Here is a 22,933-nt window from a genome sequence, read left to right on the forward strand (position 1 = left end):
TGGTGTTTGCATTAGTATGTCACTTTAACTATTGGTTTATATAATTTTTTCTGATTTATTCTTTTATATTTTCTAAACTTTAAACAATTGTCGCCTGGCGTTGGGGTTAGAGTTGGGTTTGGGTAGGGATGTCATTTCATGTAAATCTAACCCTAAACCGAAGCGAAAATGGTAAGAAAATAGGACAAAACAGTTGAGTAACCAATCCGTGAGAATGCCACGGAAAAATGAGCACAAAATTCCGTGACTATGCCACGGAAATTCGTGAGATCAGGTTGCTTTTAACTTAGCTGTACTGTAAGTGATATTGGACCATAATAAATATTAAATATTTGCAACTTGATAGGCTAATAACTTAAAACAAATAATAATAATAATGCAAAAGAAAGCATCAGTATTCTTAAAATTTAAGAAAATTTAAGATTTCTTGTAAACCAGTGTGTAATCTTTTTGCATCAAAAAATAATGCAGGTACGGAACAATATGAGAGTAAATAAAAGATTACAATTCATTCTACACACCTCAGATTCCTCATCTGAACTGTTACTTTGCTCAGGGTCCAATAAAATGTTGCTTTCCTGTAATATTACACATGCAAAACAAACACAAAAGATAAAGTAAGACACAGCAGAAAGGTGAAGTGTGCCATGGCTATGTCATTAGAAAAACAAAACAAAACAAAATTTTGTAAGACAGATTGTATGCCTTTGTTCAAACAAGAACACTAATGCAAACGTTGTTGTGTGGCTGACCCTAGCCAGTGTAATACACATCATATTTTTGCAAACCTCCTGTTCAGCTTCCGGATAGTCATCCACATCATCAATCACCTCTGTGTCTGAGTATTGCTATAGACCACATTAATGTTATTGCATGGCTAAGACTTTTTATTTAACAAAACAATACTGTGAAACTAAATCAAACATTTAATACTGACCTCACATAGTGTTTCTGTACATTCCAGAATATCTTCTACATCTGACTCATTTGCTGGTTCCTAAGAAATATTGTAAGAGAAAGGTATCGTTCTGTAACCTTAATCATTTATGTCAGATCAAACATTTACAAAAATGTTTAAATAGATGAACACATTAAAGTATGGCGAATTAGTAGGGGTGTGACGACACACTTAATACATGAGACGAGACACAAGATTGGGTTCACGAGAACGATACAAGACGAGATTTTTACATGTTTTTAAGAAATCCTCAATGATAAAATAAATGAATGGGAAACTGAAATCACATTATTTTGAAATGTTTTAACTAATCTAGGACTGTCCCTAAAAATTATTTTCCTAATTGATAATGAAGTAATTTGATATTTTTTGGCAATAACCTTTAAAATTAAAGAATGCATCATAATGACGATGCAATAATAATTGGTTCAAAACAAACCCTTTAAACAAGTAAACACATTACAGTTATATAGCCTTGTATAAAAACCAGCATTATGTATTATAACAAATGCCGGCAGGGTGTGCCAACCATAGACATTATATACGTAGACATCTCATGACGTGCTGGAGCGCATCAAGTGTCGGCGCCATATTGGATGGGTCTCCTCCCTGTACGCTAGCACCAGAGTCAATGTGAGTTAACGGAAAGAAAGCCATACTATGGCTGTATTTTGTGCAGCTTACGGTTGCAATAACCGGCGCAGTATTGATTCCAGATCACATGGGATTACATTTCACAAGTAAGATTGAACAATCATTTTGGTTATTTAACGTTATTATTTATAATATTATGTCAATGTTCAGCAGGAACTGGTACTCTCTCTCATGATCTATCGCTGTTTTTTCTTCACATTTGAAGGTTTCCCAGTGATACAGGCATGAGGAGGCAATGGGAAGTTGCTATTCCAATATGTCGATCGCGATCGCAAAGGCAATGCCGGTAGATCGCACATAAGTTAACTGTGTATCCTCATGGTGCTCCATGCCTCCAAGAGTAATTGTGAAACACGTAAGTCTTTTTTGCATTGTTGTGCCTTTCTTCTCAAATGTGTTTTTATAAATCTTATGCCTGCCCGCTGCAGCTCAGTCGTGTAAACTTCCGAAATTTACCAGGATGCAATCGCATCGCATTCGCGCAGGCACTGATGCACGTACCCAGTGTGTGTTTGTGTCTGTGTGTTTGTGTGTGCGCGCGCGCGCGAGCGAGCGAGGGAGAGAGAGCGGCAGAGTTGTGCTGATTTATATGCTTCTAATACTATTGTCATTTTACTTCTAGTTTGTTTCACTAAACCGTATCTCCGCTATTTTAAACAGTACTCGACATGTACTCCAGGAAACTCCTAAAAAAATAGAGTAATGGTGACAGCCCTAAATCCAATGTAGAGATATATGCAGTATAGTCCACGCATTTAAAGTGTTTTTTAGCATGTAGATCCTGTCGGCTTTATCATTTTAAAAGTAGATCACCACACAAAAAAGTCTGGACACCCCTGCTGCTGTATGCAATGAGAGTGAGGGCTGGGTGATGCGAGGGGGAGTTCAAAATTGTTTAATACAACCAATTTAATCACCCACTTAAAAAATAAGCATCCCGAAGCTTACAAAGAATATGGGAAATCAGCTAATTGATGACATTTTGCACATGGGTAAAGGTGCCCAATCAGTCATTTCTGGAAATAAATTACAAAAGTTTAAAAAAAGCGTTTTGGAAAATAGCTCTTTATTTGATTATCATAAAAAATTTGTTTTCTATATCGGCATCGGCAAATATCGGCATCGGCCATAACAGACAAGAGTCATATCGGTTATCGGTATCGGCCAAAATTTTCACATCGGTGCATCACTATTCCAACCATAATCAAACACACCTGAACAAGCTAATCAATGTCTTTAGGATTTAGACATCGGGTTAGATTATTAGTGTTTAGGCTAAAATATGCAGGACTGCGGCTCTCTAGAACCGAACTTGCCTACCCCTGGTATAGATGAACAAGAGGGGAAACTCTGATTCGTTTTTAGCAACAGCCACTAGATGGCGCTTCAGTAGCGCGGCCGCTATTTGGAATGAAAATTCTTACAGCCAATTCATTGTCAATTCATTCATATTAAAATGTATTTAATACCTAATTACATAAAATACCTAATTACCTAAAAATTACATAAAAATTGTGTACTAAAGTACTTTTAAGTAAAAGTAAAAAAATAGTAGATGTTTAATGACCTTAAATATAAACCAAAAACTTTATATTATGAAATGTAGTAGAGTAAAAATTCTGATAATATGCTTTGGAATATAAGTTTTCCAAAGACAAACACTGATAAAATACAGATATTTGAAAATGTACTTTTATGTAGAAACTAAAATACTTAAGTAGTGTCTGCCTCTGTCAATATGCCATACTTAAAGAGCATAATACAAAGTATTTTAGCATGAAACCAGTATTTTTCAATGTGTGACAGCATCCTGTATCAGAACTAAATCTCTGCCGCTTATAAAAACTCAAACCGTGTGAAAATCCGGAAAAAATTAGGGGAGTTATGATTATTCCTCATTAGAAATGAATGCAAGGGAGCACACTGGAGACCCATCCAAGATGGCGGCCGCGCGATACGTCAGCTCGAATAGGCAGCTCAGTCTACGAGGTGTCTACGTATATAATGTCTATGGTGCCAACGGACCCGCTTCTGTTACTTTCCAAACAAACAACGTTTAAATCTTTAATATTTGTCAAATTCTTTACAATAAAAATGATACAGCCACTGTTATTCTTGAGATAAAACATGAAGAAATTAAGGGGTGGTTTCCTGGTAAGGGATTATTTTAAACCAGGACTAGGTTTTAGTTTAAAGGTTTTGCGGAGGATTTTCGTTTTCCGGGTGGATCATCAAGCCTATTGGTCCTCCTAGTTGTCAATCAGGAGTGTTGCGCAATTGCATTTTTTAAAAAAGTGAAGAAGGCGGTTCTTTTCTAAAATTCGAGAAAATCCTCCGCTATATCTTTAAGTAAGATATATAACTAATTTTAACAAACATGCCTTACTAAAAACATTACTTTTTCGCAAGTCATAAGTATATTGCAACAATTTATGAATAACTACATATTATAGTAAATTGTTAATATTCTGTAATAAGATCGTCTTTATGTGTGCAGTCTACAAATGCGACCTCCAAAGGATGCAGCCTTTTGTTTGATAAACGGCCAGCATTTCACCTCCACGAGAAAGCTTGTGACATAATTAATTTCGCGAGATCTCGTCACAGCCCTATGAATTAGCTTCTCTGAATTAATTCTTAGCACAATAAAGGTAAAAAAAGTGCAACAAACCTGAGATTCCAATTCAGAACATGTACTGTCATGTAGTGCTTCTGCATCTGTTGCCTGTTCCTATAAAGTAAGAGAGTGACACGTATTTGTCCACCGTAAATTAAGACAATGCAAGGTTATGACCATATTAAAGATTATAATATAAAAGCCCAAAAATTTATGTAAAATTAATGCCTAGACGACATATAACCTCAAGCGTTAAGACAAATATTAATCTCTTGGGCTTTTGAGAGTAGGTGGCCATTTCGCATTTTCAGATTTCTAGGCTGCATACGTCATCAAGATATTTCAGAACAATTAAATTTGACTTTTATTCTTAGTTAATCGTAAATTGTTGTGATATGCATATGACTATGCATATGGAGTGGAACTTGATGTGGTCTCAGAATTTAAATATCTCGGGGTAGTTCGTGATTCGACATTTAGTTTAAAAAGTCATGTTAAAAAAATAGCACAGATAGTTAAATTCAATATTAGAAATTTTCAACATATTCGAAATAATTTAAACATGGATGCTGCAAAAACTTATTTTTATTCTACGATTACTTTTCATTTTGACTATTGCTTGACCACCTGGTCTCTTGCTTGCCCCACAACTCTTGCAAAAATGAAAAGTCTTTATAAAAAATTTTAGATAAAAAACGCTATCCCATCACAGACTATTGGATTTTGATAATATGATTAAATTGAAAATGGCCTGCTTGATATATAAGGTTTTAAACTCTTTAGCCCCACCACCTTTAAAAGACTTTATTAAGTCTAACGACAATATGCATAGAACCACTCGTGCCTCCACTAGAGGAGATTTGATAATACCCCACAGGTGCACCACTTTTGGTCAGACGGTTCCGTCTGTCCGTGGTGGGAAGCTATGGAATAGTCTGCCATTAACACTGAGAGAATGCCCCATCTATAGTTCTTTTAAGGTCCAGTTGAAAAAATGGTTGTGGGAAAACCAAAGTTGTACACATTAGTGGTTATGATGTATCTTTATTGCAATCTCTATTTTTTTTCTTTTTTTTTTCTTTCTTTCTCTTATGTCTTTCTTTTCCTGTATATGTGTATATGGACCTCTGAAGTTGTATGAGTTTTTAAGTCATATGTTTATATTGTATAGGTTTTAGCTAATATTATTAAATGATGTATAATTGTAGATGTAAATTATATCATGTAACGTTTTGAAACTAGTGTGATCTTAGTTCTTGGGACTACGGATGGAAATTAGCGTTTCGCTACAATCCGGCATGTTTACATGTATGATTGTCATGCTTGTTCATTAACATGCACTGTCCCAATCAAATAAATAAATTATTATTATTACTTGAGAATGTAATGCTTAACTTAAATCAGGCTTGATGATGACGCATGCAGAGCCTGCATATGCGACCTCAGACATCCCAAGTCTCCCGGAAGTTCCGGGAGTCTCCCGCATTTTGATAGCGGCTCCCTGATGCCCGCAAATGAGTTAAAATCTCCCGGAATCTAGAGCGAGCAAGAAAGAGTAGCATGCGCACGGCAGAGAGGGAGGGGGAGATTTTGCGTGTGTGTGCTAGAGTGCCTCATTAAGCGCATGTAAGACAGAGAGCATCCTGATTGGCCTGCTCCGGTAAATCAACCAATCAATTGTCAGTGTGGGCGGGCTTTTATCTCTTCTCCCGAACTGACATTGAGGTGAGTTCAACAAGTTTAATATCATGTGCATATTTTTCAGGCTGGCTATTAGTTGCCAAGGCTACATCAAAACAACAAACTCCTTAGACCTGTTTAAAGTTGCAATAGAATATAAATAAAACAGTTTATATAAATATTATAAGCAGCTTATATAAATAATCAAAGTAATCTACATATTGTAAAATAATTAACAAATAATTGGGTAACACTTTAAAATAAGGTTCATTAGCTAACATTAGTTTACTACATTAGTTAACATATAATAATGAACTGCATTTATAAAGCATTTTTTATCTTTGTTAATGTTAATTTAAACATTTACTAATACATTATTCAAATCTTGTTAACATTAGTTAATGCACTGTGAACTTACACGAACAAACCATGAACAGCTGTATTTTTATTAACTAACGTTAACAAAGATTAGCAAATACAGTAACAAATGTACTGCTCATTGTTAGTTCATGTTAGTTAATACATTTACTAATGTTAACAAATGAGACCTAGTAATGTGTTACCAATAATTGCATAGGCCTCTAGAAATTAATATTATGCTTTTATATCTTGAAATGTCATATCCTTTTCCTCCTTTATTTTTTATTTTTTAGAGGGGGGGGGGGGTAGGGGGCTTCGGGATACCTCCCTGAAATGACTTTTTGCAGGTTGGGATGTCTGCGACCTCCTTATTTTTCCTTTAACTTAGCTGTAACGACTTTTCGTCTGGGACCCCTAATCGGCCATTGAATTAAACAATCGCTATCAACCTTAAATATTATGCCACCTGCAGTGGAATGGATTACTTTTGTATGGTGGACGTATGCGCTGTTTTGCTTAAACGTTACACCAACAGGACCTCGCTGCGCCATTTCAGGCCAATTTGATATAGCAACTCCTTACAATGAAAATAAATAAAACAAATGTTTTAAGCAAAGGCTTTCGTCAGTAAACAACAGTTAACCTAAAATGTCATCATTTACATACCCTGAAGTCGATGTGAATTCCGTGAAAGACTCCACCGTTAAGCCCATATTAGTTGAACACGGTTAACGTCAGCTTTTTGGTAAATGAGGAGTTGTAAAAATTCCTTGTGTTATCCTGTACTTTATATACGAGTAACACAAAATTAAAAGTTCATGAATTGATGAAATTCCGCTTGTTCGAAACAATCCACCAGCAACGCTGGGAAACTATCATGCACGGTAGGGTTGCCAGATATGCGCCAGGACAAAACCAGCTCCGACCATGTCACCATGTGCAACAAAAAGTAATAAAATAAAATAAAAAACAGCAACTCGATCAATGCAATATACATATAAGGCAACCAACAAGCAATATACACACTGTTAACGATTTCCCTGTATTTTTACAGTACGGTACTGGCAGCACGGTTGCCAGTAAGTTACTGTATTTTGGTTTTACAGTACTGTACTGTAATGCCATTTTACAGTACACAAACTAGTACTGTATAGTTACAAAGCAGTATTTTTACAGTAATTTACTGTAATGTCTATATTGACCCATAAATACTATTTATTACTTATTACAGTTAATACAATAATATTATATATAATAGCTAGATATTTAGGTTTAAATCTATAGTTATTAATATGGTAAAAATGCTACATTAAAACATAATGAATTAAAAGGCAATCCAAGCAATGTATGTATCAAAATTTTATTTAAAAAAAAACATTTAATTGAAACAAAACATATTTAAAACAAGATTTTAAACAATAATAAACATATAAACAAGTTAAATAAAATAAAATCAACAAGTATAAACAAGTTTGGAGACACCTGCTGTAACATATTTAACTCTGACAAATAGAACACTGGTCCATAGTTTGAAGTTTTCAGTTTAAAGTCCATCATCGACTAAAAGGTAACATTTCACTGTGGTAAAAAGAACACTGGCCCATAGTTTTAAATATTCTACTTGAATTTCATTGAACACTAAAAATAAATTAAAAATTAAACTGTGGCAGACAGACCACAGTGGCCTTTACTTTGAAGTCGTCCATTCGAACTCAATCAGGGACTGCATGAAGCTGTTCACATGGGGGTTAATGGCCACAGCTTTTCTCTGCACCAAGTTCCTTGTCTTTTTGCTTGCTCCTTGTCTGGATGTGCACTTTTTCCCATCTTTGGAATTAATTCTATCCAGAAACCTGTTAGAAAAATCATAAACATTAAGTCAACAAATATAAGATAGAAAAAGATTTTTAAAAAACTAAACTCAGCCTTGAACTTACTCCTATTCTGAAACCTTTTGCTCTTATTCTAATGTTCCAAACCTAATTACATTAAAATACAGAAGATTCACTTACCTCGGAACAAACTCTTTCCTCAATGGACAGCATCCACATGGATCATGTCATGATTGAATGTCCTGAACAGAAAGTACAATTGTTACTGATTTGGACACAACTTTTTATTCTGAAAACAAAATCTTTTGTCAATAAAGTCCAGGGACACCTCTGCTAAATAAATACAATTATTAAATTACATTTCTTATAACCAAAGTCTGAATATTTCTGTTTGTATATTTCTACATGGCAAACTAAGACAATTGTGTACATGTTGTGTATGGTCGTGTTACAGTGTTGTGTGTGAATGAGTGAATGAGTGTATACATGGGTATTTAAAGAAACTGTAGTGGTAAAGTGCAAACTTACCGAACATAATGTGCTTGGTGTGTGTGTGGTATCACCCGTTGTGCCTCCACATCTGCCTTAACTCCTGAAAAGTGCAATGACACTCATGTAAACTACAAATAAAAAGTGATTACCCAGATAGCACATGTACATCTCAGATACGTCTTGTAAAGATCTTTACATCTGCTGACGATCGTCCTTGAATAATACGTCTTCCATATCTCTACAAGACGTATTTAAGATCTTAAAAAATTCTAAATCCTACCTGCCTGCAATGCATCTCCGTTTGGTCTTGAATCCGATCAAACGCAGACGAATCAGCAAAGACCTCCAACTTATTTCATTTTTTAAATAAATGTCTTGTTTAATTGTTTTAAAAATATAGTGAACAGGTTTTTAAGGGTTCGCATTAATTTTGAAGCAAAAATATAATTAAATATAATTAATAAAAGCCCATATCACGTATAATAAAAAAGCAATATAGACATTTTGCGTTTAGTCCAAAACGTTAAAAAGGCACTTAGATAAAGCACCATGCCCAAGAAAAGGTGATCTCATACTCTTTCTGACTACAAAATATTAACAAATACAAAACACACAAGAACATCATTGCCAACAGCCACTGCCCCTCTGACTGTTGTATCAGTCTGACATGAAAAAAGTTATACATTTAATTAAATAAAACAATTGCCAACAAGCTGATTATCTTAAGGTGACCCTGCTTACTGCAATTCCTGCTTATTATAATTACTGGGTGTGCCTCACATTAAGTGTTTGTCAACAGTTATATATCTAAGGTTTAAACTTTTGATAGTTTTGACCCCACGCCACCCATTGAAATTGTGTAACACACCTTGCATTTTCACAGCATTTAGTTTTAAAAATCATCTGAACAAACTCTGAGCAAACCAAAGGTGATATTGAGAATGTTTATATAGATGAAGAAACCTCATAAAAAAATTGAAAACACAATACACAATCATTTGACCAGGTTTAATCCAGCATCACAGCATGAATTATATTGACTAGTTTGTTTACCAAATTTTGAATAAAATGTTTAACCTATGTGTTAATATGATTACAGCCACAGTGTAACAAAAATACTGCAAAGCTATTGATCACATTTTCATTAGATTACTTCACAAGACCCAAAGCTGATCAGGACACTTTAAGAGCACTGTAACGTAGTAACTGCTGAAAGAACCATGTAATACGGTGAATATAATGACAAACTGCTCCATAACACTTAGATGTGACTTTAATTACAATACAACATACTCTTTCTCATACTCAGGGTTTTTAAACTGTGGGTGAAGACCCACTTGTGGGTCGCACCGTAAGATAGTGAGTGTTGCATTGTAGAGATGGTTTGTCCAATTAATTATTAGCAATGGTTTTGATATACTATAAGATTACACCTGTCTAAAGCCCATAACACACGGCACGATTTTTGGCTGTCCCAGATGAAAGATTACCAATCGTGAAACAATCGTGGAGATTTCTGTGATCGTGGCTCTTAATTGGTGGTCCTACGATAGTTTTATGACAGTGTAAGAAGTTCAGCATGATCAACGCACATCAACAACGTGTTTGCTTCTACGACCTGCATACCTGTATTTGTTTACCACTAGCGCATGTTGATGACAGATGTCGCAGCTTCAGATGCAATAGGTGTCTTCATCGACAGTCTACTGCTGAAGTTTAAACAATCCTTGTCACACAGTGTGATAAGGTCTTATTGGATAGCAAAAATCCTGCTGTGTATCCTGGGCTTAATATGTTGTGGAATTTAAAGTTTGGAAACCCCTGCTTAACACAAAGTCTCATTTAAAATTTATAAGAACTTTTGCAATAGACCAACACTAAACGAAACTGATGGCAGATGAGGTGTTGGGATGGCAAAGGGCCAGAGTTGAATCTGTGCATCTTAGCAGATCACAGGCAGGTTTCTCCTGAAGTGCTGCATTAAGAAAAGAAAGGAAAAAGATGTTAGAACATTTTTAAGGAAATTGAAATAATTCTCACAATCAATATTGGACTATAAACAATAAATTATTACCAATGCAATAACATGCAAACAGACCTGTCAACCACCTAAATAATAGATACTACACGGTAGGCATGGACTGGTTACCGGTTTAAGGTATACCGAGGTTTGAACAGTCAAGGTTACAAAACTACTAAAATGGTCTGTGATACCATCTCCAAGGTATGAACTGTATTTATACAAAATTCATTAAATCATTAAGTCATGTGATTGATTTGATGTTTACATGTAACATACATTAAGAAAATATTATATATAATATAATTTAAAGGCTTTATTTTTACCTGGCATTTAAAAATAACAAATTTTAGTGTAGCAATGGCAATACCGCAAAACTGTAAAACCATGGTATTTTTGCTAAAGGTAATCATACCGCCAGAATCTTATACCGGCCCATGCCTACTACGCTCAATCAACTATCTTAATCTGACTGAACTCAACTCTTGTGGTCTATAAAGTGGGAGTTTATCTGTGTTGAATTCAACCATCATGTTAGACTGAATGAGTTGCAGTTATTTGCAGATTTCACGACAGCACTGGACAAATGACTTCTCACACTCAGTGTGACTTGAGACAAAGGATAAACAAAGACATTGAGTATGTTTACATGCACATAATAAGAGGACAATTATCTTATTATGATATTATAAAAATCAGCTTATTACATTAACATGTTTCAAGTGTTTTAATTTACTTTCATTTGTGAAGTTTATCTATCACAGGTGGAGACATGCGCACATCTGAAATGGCAAAAAAGACGTTAAGACATGCAATGTTAAAATCTGGGTTAAGAGCAAATAACTACCTGTGGCAATCAGTTTTTGCCATTTATGACCTTTTTTAAATGACACGTTATCAGTTTATTAAGCGTTTAGACTATGTAGACACACTCACTGTGCACTAAGATAAAAAATTGGTTAACACGACCACTCGTGGTGGCTTCACTCAGAGGTTGGAGAAGACAATCGGTGGACTAAACATCAAGCCAGAATTCTGCACGATTCAGGTCAGTGGAATAAAATACATTGTAAATAAACATTATTAAAACAGATTGTGAAGTCATTCATTCAAAACTTGCTATGACTTAAGCCTTTCATATTCAGATAAATGACTTTTAGAATTAAGACAACCTTTAGACAACCTTACCAGGAGAGCCCCAGCAGTAACTTTCTCTCAAGCAGAAGAGCAATAAGTTGCTTTGTATGAACACCACCCTAACAATCAAGGTAAAAGAGCATTAAACATTAAAGGGACTGCGGAAAATTTTCTTTTTCCGGGTGGATCAACTATTGGTCCTCCTAGTTGTCAATCTGGAATGTTGCGCAATAGGCTTTATGCCCAGCTGCACTACTTCCTGAACTTCAGCCAGCTCCTTGTTTCCTGTCTACCATTATTGGACAAACTGATTAATCCAGGTGTGTCTGATTATTGTTGTTGTGACTACTGAGGTCAGGCACACCTGGATTAATCAGTTTGTCCAATAATGGCAGACAGGAAACAAGGGGCTGGCTGAAGTTCAGGAAGTAGTGCAGCTGGGCATAAAGCCTATTGCATTTTTTTTTAAAGTGGAGAAGGCATTTATTTTCTAAAATTCGAGAAAATCCTCCTCTACACCTTTAAGTGGAACATTTATATAGCATGCTGCTTATAGATAGTGAGGAAGATAATCTAATTGATCTACCATGCATATCCTTCAAATAACTTAACAGAACAACTGAACATGTATAATATGTAATTTAATATGTACATCATTAATACTAATTGTAAATAATATTTAATATTTGTGAAATTATATACTTGTGAATTCATTATATTTGCAATGTTTATACATTACCTGTTTTTAGGTAAACAGATTATCCATCAGTGGGTGCCTCAAGGTCGGCTCTGTAAATACTGTAATCTGCATGTTTCCGAGCACACGTTTACCAGGACACACTAATATTAAACAGAAAAACAACATAAATCAGTGTTAAACACAAACAAATTTAGGTAAATTAAATAAGGTTTTCATTTTCAATTAATATAAAAGAAATAAACGCAATAAAAAACCAATGTCAGTGACGTAATAAATATGTATAAATTTACACGCATCATTTATTAAGCATTATAAAAAAAATCCAGCAATATTATTAAACTTTGGTTATTTGTTATTATCCCTGCATTCAAATTGCAGGTTGGAGCAGGAAGTTGACCCTTATTCTGTCGCGCAAGCGCCAGCTGGTCGCGAGGCCATTCGTACGTCACGTGACCGCCATTTTCATCATATGACCGTTATTCCCTCAGGCACCCTTCAACATTTTCTTCGCATTTAACATCATTATTTACATGTAAATAATATAATTAGTAAACATAACGTTTATGTTCATTTATAATATGTTTTTTTTATTGTCGGCTTTAAGTTAATTTGTCTGTCAGTTTTTTTTTTGTTGGTAAGTAACTTAACGTTAGTAACGTTACGTTAGCCTTTTGTCATGTATGTGTTGTTAGAAACTGATAAAATACGAATTAATTCACAGATATAAATAACTTTATAGCTAACGTTAATACAACTGATAAAATATATTAACTCAATTATCAAACCACTTCGCTATAAAAGGCTTCTTGTGAATACAGGTCGTTTACATAACGTTAACTTACTCCAAGAAAGTCGGTGCGGGAAGACACATTTTATAACTCAAGTAACTTAACTTTAAGTTAAACAGGGGTTGGTCTCTAGGCTAGCTAATGTTTACCCCACCACCACTGAGAAAAGTTACTTAACGTTACATGTTCAACGTGCCTTGCCTTCAGGATTTGCAGCTCGATATTGCCTTGCATTGATAAACGTTACAAACAAACAAACCAAAAAAATAATGATCATATACGACAATCAATCTGTAGATCCACTAACGTTACATGCATAACATATAGTTAGTTACTTACCTCTACTGATGAAACTCCTTCGTCAGCGTTGTTACTTCACATGTTGGTTTTGGTAAATCACAAGAGGCCAAAATCGAGGTGAAAAAGAGAAATAAATCGTTCTGCGATCGTTTAACGCGACGACACACGGAAGCCTCAAAAACCACAGGCTACTCCAGCCCAAAGATTAGTGCAGCCCTTGTGTCCGGCTTCACGTGGCTAAGCGTTAACCAGTATGACATCACAGTACCGCGTGATTACACTGTTTCCTGGGCTTTTGAACCACTCTCGCGGTACTTCGATTTCTGCGGATGTCTGCATGAAGTCAAAAACTCATGCTTGTAACTGGGGTAGCTAATGATTTAGGGTGTAACAAAACAAGATTAGTACATTAATATTATCAATTAGTATTGTAATAAACCTTTTTAAATGTTTGTTAATGATTAAGTGTCATTAACAAACTCTGATTTAAAACATCAATATATGCTACGTACATTTTCCTTAAATCATCAAAACATCCAAATTGAATGAAAAAAAAAACAACAACAATGTATTTAAGATAAGACACATTCAGCATTTATAATTTTTTCTCTTTTTTTGTTTGACTTTGTTCAAAGTTTGCTACAGTAGCCTGTTAACAGTAGACCAAAGGTATGATGATCAATTATAAATGCAATATGGTTGAAAGGTCAGTAAACAAACAACAAAAAGGTAATTTCTTAATAGAATATCTATACATTTTTTGCTTTTGTTACATATTTCATACATCAAAATCATTAAACGTTAATAATTATGTATTCCAACTTGTTGCAGCTTGACAAAAATGTAGTTTGAAGGAGAAGGGACAGCTGAATAACAAAGTCCTGGTACGCAGACGACGATACTATTACAGTGACAAGAGTGTAATGATGATGGAGACACAAGCCAGAGAACGGGGGGACCAAACACCAGGCCAGAATTCTGCATGAGTCAGGTAAGCATAATGAGTTACAGCAGTGGTTCTCAACTCTGTTCATGGAGTCCCACTGCTCTGTGCATTCTGTTTGTCTTTTTGATCTGACAGACTGAGGCTGCGTCCAAATATCACTTTGTGCATCCCATCGTGCATCATGTTCTGGATGTAAAGCATGAGACTTTTAATTGTATGTTAACATTTCTATTTTTCAATTCAATTCAATTTATTTATATAGCGCTTTTCACAAAAGTCAATTGTTTCAAAGCAGCTTTACATAAATAGAAGCAGTGAAAAGCACAGAAAACGACAGATAGCACAACAAAATACATGAAAGCATGAGCAGTTAAATTTGCTGCGGCTATGACTCAATATTATAATTGCACGTATTACTAAAGCAACGTATAGAAGAGGAAGCTAGGTAAAGCCCAAAAAGGCTGCCTCCCCGGGGTGAAAAACCCCCTAGGAGAAAAAAAACCCCCGTGCTTTTATCCGAGGAAAAATAAGTCCTAGGAGGGAAAAACCCTTGGGAGAACGGAAATGGAGATTTAGCGGAGATTAAGCGGTTCTGCCGGTGATCGTTGGTCAGGTATCAGCTGGGCATAACGTTGAAGGACAGCCAGTAGATCAGAGGTGTGCCGACTTTCACATCTACCGGGACTGGGTCTGTTTGTCTCGTCCTCGGGTCGAGGACGAGACAGGGAGAGAAAAACAAAATCGTATTAGCGTAGCGGCCGTTCATATGTATTGAAGTGTCACACAGTGATGTGGTTTAACTCAGCTTAGTTCCAGACAGACTAAATATTGCGGCATAATTATGTTATCCATAGTTGAGGATTTAGCAAATTGGGGGCCCAATGCGAGGGTATATATGGTAAATAAGGGTCACCTTCCGATCTTTAAGAGAAAATGAAACCTGACGACCCGTTTGACTAAGGCCTAAAGCCCCACTGTCGTCGTTAATGCAGGTTCAGTGGCAAACGGGTCTATATTGTATACCATTTACAGGACCAGGAGAAAACGCCAAAAACATCGCAACCCGACCATACGTGTTAACCCGTTTGACTAAGGCCGGAAGCCCCACTGTCGTCGTTAATGCAGGTTCAGTGGCAAACGGGTCTGTATGGCATACTATTCATAAGACTTACGATAGCGCCAAAATCGCAACCCGACCATACGTGCCAACCCGTTTGACTAAGGCTGAGAGGCCCCACTGTCGTCGTTAATGCAGGTTCAGTGGCAAACGGGTCTGTATGGCATACTATTCGCAAGACACACGAAAGTGCGAAAAACGCAACCCGACCATACATACCAACCCGTTTGACTAAGGCTGGAGGCCCCACTGTCGTCGTTAATGCAGGTTCAGTGGCAAACGGGTCTGTATGGCATACTATTCATAAGACTTACGATAGCGCCAAAATCGCAACCCGACCATACGTGCCAACCCGTTTGACTAAGGCTGGAGGCCCCACTGTCGTCGTTAATGCAGGTTCAGTGGCAAACGGGTATGTATGGCTTGATTGCAAAAACTTTTATCGAAGTACATATACAATTGTTTAAGTGTCATAATTAAAACATGCCTAAATTGGCAGTGACCCTGGCTTAAGTCGATACAAAACTCAAGTGCAAATCATGACACTCATATTAACTGCAGTTTTGGAAATTATTGTTAACAGATATTCAATATGAATCGTGTCTTATGTAAATATAAAAAGAGCAGAACAAAAAATGAATATAGTCAAAAAAATCTGATCTGTGCATTAAGATTTGCAATGTAAATGCAGTCTTATTGTGACGAGAAAACTTGGTTATTGCTGAAATCATGAATGGTCTGAATAGGATTTGAGTTTGTTTACTTGTGAAACTTACCTGCACCACCATTTACAGATCCAGTGGGTGCAGATCATCATACAGATGGTTCAAGTGTGGATCCACCTAATATTCAAGGTAAAAGAGCATTTGTTCACAGCATTATCTAAGAAAACATATCACTAGATATTACATATTAGATGTTAATGTCTGACTCTGATCCATACGAAACAGATTTTCTGTCCTGGGACACTCCGCTAACCATCAAGAAAGAACACAGTAGGTTAACAAGAATCTGACCTCACGTTTGATCATTACAAAATTATTGCAGTACATTACACATTTAAGGACTGTTATTCCTCTGGCTGATTTAAAAATACCCAAAAGTTCTTAAAAAGAAGCAGCCCTATTTATTTTGGCTTGTCAAACATAAACTATATAGACATAACTATTGAGACGCCTCCTTTTAATAAACAGGTTTAAATACTTTACTTATTTCCATGAGCACAAATCTTAATGCTACAGCATATGATATTCTAGAAAAACAGTTTGATGCTAAATTTATAGCAAGAGTTTTGGCAGGGCCCTTTTCAATACCAACTTAAGAATGACCCTACAAACAAAGTAAGGTTCAAACAGAAAATTAGTGATTCAGTCTGGTGTGGAAGAACTTTGACTGGTCTGAATAAACCCCAGACCTTAACTCAGCTAACACCTTTGATATGACTCAAAGGTTTTTAGCCCAAAACTCATCACCTAAACCTATCAATAACTTGTACAAGAAGCTGTAGTCATTTCGGAAAAGAAAAAGGCACTTACAAAACTGTTGCAACAAAAATCAAAACAAAACTCTTTGAAGTGGTATTATATGGCATGGCATTTATATTTGTTTTGATTGGACATACTGGAATAAATAAACATGTTTATTAGAATGAGGCCTCCCAATACTTTTGTCTAGTGTATTTGCCACAGACAGGGTAACGCAAGCCTTAAGAGTGTGCTTCTTTGTAAATGTGACAAATGAAAATGACCTGATCCATCATTTCCAGCTCCAGGGGGCATCCTTTTTCCAGACCCTCATACAGATGGTTGGAGTTTTGATTCACCTAAAGTACCATGCAAGGTAAAAGAGCATATGTTTTAGGAAGAACGCATTGTTCATGGCATTTAAATACAACATAACACTGTGTAATACTACCTTTTCTGTTCAATCCATAGAGCACTCATTTTCACTCGTGAGACCATGGTGTGACCTGCAAGGTCGAATGGAGAGTAAGTTATTTTATTTATTTTTTTAGGTAAATGTATTAAAATCTTCATTAGCTAAACATCAACATGTCCGAGGCAGATGCAGGTCTGATGGTCCGTCCAACATTCAAAACCTCACAGTAAATCTACAGTCTTGAGTACTGTTTTAAATCAATGTATACATATGCTCATTATGAATTTTAATAAAAAATACTAAATGTATATAAAAAGCCTCAATTCAATTATTTTTTGATATTGCAGCTGTAGACGAGACAATCTAGGAGTCACCTGCATTCACTGGTCCAGTTGTTAGTCCAATTACAGATGGAGATTATAGAAGAGGATGATGTCTTTTCTCCAACATCTTTCTAGACTGATAAAAGATCTAGACAGGCTCGAACAAAAGTTAACAGAGGGGCTTATATAGAGAATGGTAAGAACCATTTTATCCGTCAAACTTTTTACCAATTATTGTAAACATAAACAATATTATAGGGCTTAATTTGTGTTAAAACATTACTTCAATGTACTGTATCTGTTTAAGGTGAGCAGCTCCACATAAAAGAAGAACATGGAGAATCTGCCCAGAGGTGTTAACCAGCAATGCAGCTATACAACTAAATTGATGCAGGCGGAAACACAAGCAAGGTATGCATGTTCAATGTGTGTATGTTATGTCCAAATGTTGTTTTGTTCAAATGTTTTACAATATACTTAAACTAAACTGGTGGACCTGTCATTATTGCATTAGTCAAGTACAACTGAGTAGGTTAAGTTTACATATCAACGTCAATAAATATATATAAATAAATATCAGTCTTGACAGCAAACATAATAATGTTAAATAAAATAATAATTACAGCTTTTTAAGAAATTTACACGAGGCTCAAACTATTAGTGAAATTAACTATCAACAACCTAAAATTACCACAGACACGTGCATAAAATATCTAACGTGAACCAGCTAGTTACTGTACATACATTGCTTATTATCAACGAAATTTTTAGTTAACTGATCCCACACTCAGCATTATTAAAATGTATTATTACTACATACTGTACCTTAAACAAATGTTCCCTTAAATCGCCAGACCAGGACAGGTTTCTATCTTGCCCTTCTTCTTTTGCATTGCGACGTCGATATAAGTGCATGGTGTGGTGTAGCACGAATTTAACGCAAAGACGCTCATATTAATAATATACACGATATTGACGATTAATACGGATGATTTTATCTTTGTTTGACATTCTAATCAGAGTTATATTGAGGAAACAAAGAAAACATATGACATAGTTTGTAAAATTAATTTTTCCTTATTTTTGTAATGGTTTCTTTTAGAATGCAGCTGCTGCAGATGAAGAATCTGTCCGTCTACCACTGAAGGAGACGCGGAAAATCGGGAAAAGATGTTCTTTGCCCGAGGAAGCATTTGATTATTTTAAAGATATTGTGTTTCTTTGTATGTTATAGAAAAACGTTGCTTTTTTGCATACACTCGTGTAAATATGCATCTTATGAATGTTTGCCTTTGTCTAATTTTAATAAATTTTACGCAATCAACTGCCTGTTTTATTGAAAATACTGTTTTAATTGTTGTCAATTATATTTTGTAATAATATGTGTGTATAACTGTGTAGATGTAGTTTAGAGAAATTTATTTTTAATGATCTTTTAAAGCTCTCAGAAACATCTTAGAAAGAGCTCGATTAAAGCTCTTATAAAGATCTTTTAAAGATCTAAGAAACATCTTGGAAATATCTTAGAAACATCTGCTAACCATCATTCTAAATATCAAGCGTCTTGAAAAGATCTTAAAAGCGTCTTCAAAACGGCTGGGCTCGCACGTCTCAGATACGTAATTCATATGGGCAAACGACCTTTATAATACGTTTTCCAGACGGAATGGAAATCTGAGTGATAACCTCGCAGACACGTATCTGAGACGTACGTGTGCTATCTGGGTAGCCACATTCCTGTGTACTTTTACATGTGACGTGAAAGCATTTAATATTGCAGTCGAAAAAATACATGACTTGTAACTGTACATCATGTACTTGCCTGGTGCCTTTAAAGATGATCCATCTTACCCAATCCGGCTTACAAGCAATGACTGTAAAAAATACAAATGTTACAAAATCTGTTAGCCATAGAAATAAGTAGACATTGTGAAGGAAATGGTAAAAAAAATTTAGTAACACTTTACTACAATAGTTTATTCCTTAACATTTGGTAATGCCTTAGCTAATATGAACTTACAATGAACAATATATTTTACAACATTAATAATATTTGATAATGTTCATTGTGCAGAGACAAAGTGATTGATTTAAAAATGTTTTAAGTGTTTAAATCTAATATCATGCTATGCTAACAAATAAAACCTTTCTGTAAGTGTTTAGTCAGTTGTAAAACAAATATATATATATATATTAGTTGTTATATTATATATTACATATAAATATCTAAATAAGTCTTTTTTTATTATTATTCTATAACATCTTGTCTACAGAAAATCTCTGAAAATGTCTCGTTTAGTGCAGAAAATAGCGATTTATAGTGACAAGGTAAAAAGACTGCCCCTAATGTTTAACCCGGACCGGCTGCGGTGTAACACGCTATTTCACGCAAAGTTTTTTAACTAAGTTAGTAGCTAGCTGGCTGCTCACTTTAAAGATAAACATGATCGCCTAAATCTGAGCAATCCTGGTGATGCCAGTTTCCTACACGATGTTATTATGGACTATTTTACATCCAGAGATGAAGGATCAGATGACAGAGACGAGAAGACAAAGGTACGTAAATGCGGAGCCCATTCTCTTTTCGTGCATTGATTTGATGTGTTTTGGAAACTTATATATACTGCATGTAATGCATCTGAAGTGGTGGAAACAATATGCCATAAAAATGTATTGGACAACTTACTGGGCGTGTAAAACGCTTAAGAGAAGATATTCTCTGCTTTTGCTGATATAACGTTATCGTAATATAATAACAACAACAATAAGCGCGGCAATCCCTTTCGTTCATCTGATATTAAGATGAGCCCAGGTCTGAATGATATTTGGTCGAAGTTAAAGCTGCCATGAGTTCGATGCATGTATCCAGTTAAATATGAGGTTTCTTGTTTTCACTTCTGTGGAGGAGTTCGGTACTACAGTATGCTGTGTACGGTGTGACAAGTCCTGACTGTTTACAACCACGAGTCAGCCTTGCCAAACAGTCGAACTTAATACTTTTCTCTGACACTAACTGAACGGATGAAACGCCGAGATAAACGACCATTATGCTGGGACCGCAAGATCGCGCTGGCGGGTGGTCTTTGTCCATTTCGTTAAAAATAGTTTCATTGTCACCACACTTTCAACACAATATAAACTCACCAAAACCCTCATAATTTAGTTAAAACAATCCTATATTCATTAATAAAGGTGTAAAGCGAGTAAAAGCAGCGGTAGACATCTGTGTGTAACGTTAGCTTACTTTCTGAGGGAGATTGAAACTTTGTTGGCGACCGTTTTTCTCTCTCATTGCACGTTTAAAACAATATTGTGACAAACTATTGACAACATTCTTAAACTAAAAATTAAGTTTTCATGAAACAGAAATATTTCAAACTTACCGAACTGCCAGAAATCAATCGTCCTCCTTCAGCTGCAGCCAGGAGTTGTGCTGTCTGTGTGATTTGACTCTGGCGCACTTTCTCTGATTATTGCAAGTACACCTGGCACATTACAGCAATGGCTACAGCAAGGTTACATCAAGACCAAAATATACTGTAAAATTTTCCCGCTTAAACAAATTTACCCAGAATGCATTATGAACTGCAGTACTGTACTGTAATGTACACATACAGTATAGTACTGTGGATTTTTACAGTAATGTACTGCTAAATCTACAGCGACATCTAACAGTGCATTTAAGGAAAATATCCTAAATACATTAAGTAAAAACAATAATAGTTTTAAATAATTTCAAACTAGCAAAAAAACGTGGGTCTGGCAACACTTTGTGAAAAGACCGCGAAATATATTTTAAATACTCACGCTTGTAAACCAGGAACCGGAGGGACTGACAGCAGCAAGGTGTTTAACCGGCAAAAAAATGGATGTTCCAAATCTCCACTGCCTTTTTAACTTTTTTGAGGAGGGGTCGTTTGCAGTCGGGGAGCTCTCGTGTGTAAATTTGAGCGGTTGTGGGGTGGCTGTGGACAAATTAAACCCGCGAGACTGGAACACAGAAACCGTTATAATGGTAAGATGGCCGACCAAAAAGGGCCAGTCTCAGCTGTATCCTGCAAAAATTCTTAAAATGTCAGGTAAGTTTTTTTATGATATTTCATTCTATTAACGAAAATCATTACACACACACACACACACACACACACACACACACACACACACACACACACACACACACACACACACACATATATATATATATATATATATATATATATATATATATATATATTTGTTTTCAAACGCCTTGCTGGTAATGTTATTTATTTAACTTTGGTGAGGAGTGCAGATTGTTTACTGGTTAAAAACAGCTTGCTTAGTCGTGACCATTATAGACTGTAAAAGTTTCAGGGTTGCCAACTCTCACGCATCTGGCGTGAGACTCACGCATTCAGCCTCAATCTCACGCTCTCACGCTCAAAAAAGAAATCTCACGCTAAATAGACTGTATTTTTTTTCACTCGTTTAGCTTCTTGCGCCGCCAGCCCGCCACGCAGACCGATCTGCATGTGACGTCTCAGCACCGCGAGACCGATTCAACAGTAAATGACTCAGTATCCATTTAAATCGATCTCGCGTTCGTATGATGTCACAAGCCAACAGGTCTGCGCCCCATAAAGTAAGAAACAGTCAAATTGACCCCCAAATGACGAATCAAATCACAGACAGAGGTGCAACTCAAAGGATGACAGCTGGGCGATTCCTCAGAGTGAAAGTGCAAGAAAGATGTAAGTAATTAAACACAGACTATTATACAGCGGTTTAATGATTAGATTCACAGCCTTGAACTTGTATATCCGATGCATCGTGCGCGGCACAACGCTTAAATAAGCACATGTTCGTCTTTTTGCTTAAACGGACAAATTCATATAACATTTGTGAATGTAGCTGTCTTAATTAGTATCATGGTAAACAACTGATTAATATGTCTTAACCGAATGTAAACATTTTATTGCATTCTGTCTAAAGCCTGCCTAATAAACACTATCCATTTTGAAGTCATAAACAAAAGAAGAGGAAATCACTCACTTGTCTGTAACTTCTGTAATTTTGTAAAAAAAAAAAAAGAAGGATTAATCCATATTTAATTTTAAATAAATTACTTTTTTTGCCAAAAAATCTTAGTGTT

At 35.7% G+C, this 22,933-nt stretch overlaps 3 long non-coding RNA genes across 9 annotated transcripts; 1 reads left to right on the forward strand and 2 right to left on the reverse strand.

Annotated features, from left to right (window-relative positions):
• Positions 1 to 7,757: 7,757 nt before the first annotated feature.
• On the reverse strand, positions 7,758 to 8,696 carry LOC141282427 (uncharacterized). The gene is made up of 3 exons (XR_012337084.1): positions 8,630 to 8,696; positions 8,282 to 8,343; positions 7,758 to 8,122 (listed from the first exon to the last, which is right to left on the reverse strand). It is a non-coding gene; the product is annotated as an uncharacterized lncRNA (long non-coding RNA).
• Positions 8,697 to 9,523: 827 nt separating this feature from the next.
• LOC135735412 (uncharacterized) lies at positions 9,524 to 17,992 on the reverse strand. 7 transcript variants are annotated; one of them, XR_010527576.1, is made up of 8 exons: positions 17,854 to 17,992; positions 17,516 to 17,570; positions 17,349 to 17,423; positions 13,578 to 16,443; positions 12,490 to 12,590; positions 11,350 to 11,869; positions 11,097 to 11,222; positions 9,524 to 10,568 (listed from the first exon to the last, which is right to left on the reverse strand). It is a non-coding gene; the product is annotated as an uncharacterized lncRNA (long non-coding RNA). The 7 variants fall into 7 exon arrangements; XR_010527577.1 differs by having other exon boundaries at positions 9,524 to 11,648; positions 11,802 to 11,869; XR_010527578.1 differs by having other exon boundaries at positions 9,524 to 11,395; positions 11,550 to 11,869.
• On the forward strand, positions 14,398 to 19,164 carry LOC135735413 (uncharacterized). Its single transcript, XR_010527579.2, has 8 exons — positions 14,398 to 14,529; positions 16,396 to 16,455; positions 16,552 to 16,596; positions 17,367 to 17,440; positions 17,536 to 17,589; positions 17,827 to 17,998; positions 18,110 to 18,213; positions 18,905 to 19,164. It is a non-coding gene; the product is annotated as an uncharacterized lncRNA (long non-coding RNA).
• Positions 19,165 to 22,933: the final 3,769 nt, after the last annotated feature.

This window comes from Paramisgurnus dabryanus, chromosome 7 (genome assembly GCF_030506205.2).
Source record: "Paramisgurnus dabryanus chromosome 7, PD_genome_1.1, whole genome shotgun sequence".
NCBI lineage: Eukaryota > Metazoa > Chordata > Actinopteri > Cypriniformes > Cobitidae > Paramisgurnus > Paramisgurnus dabryanus.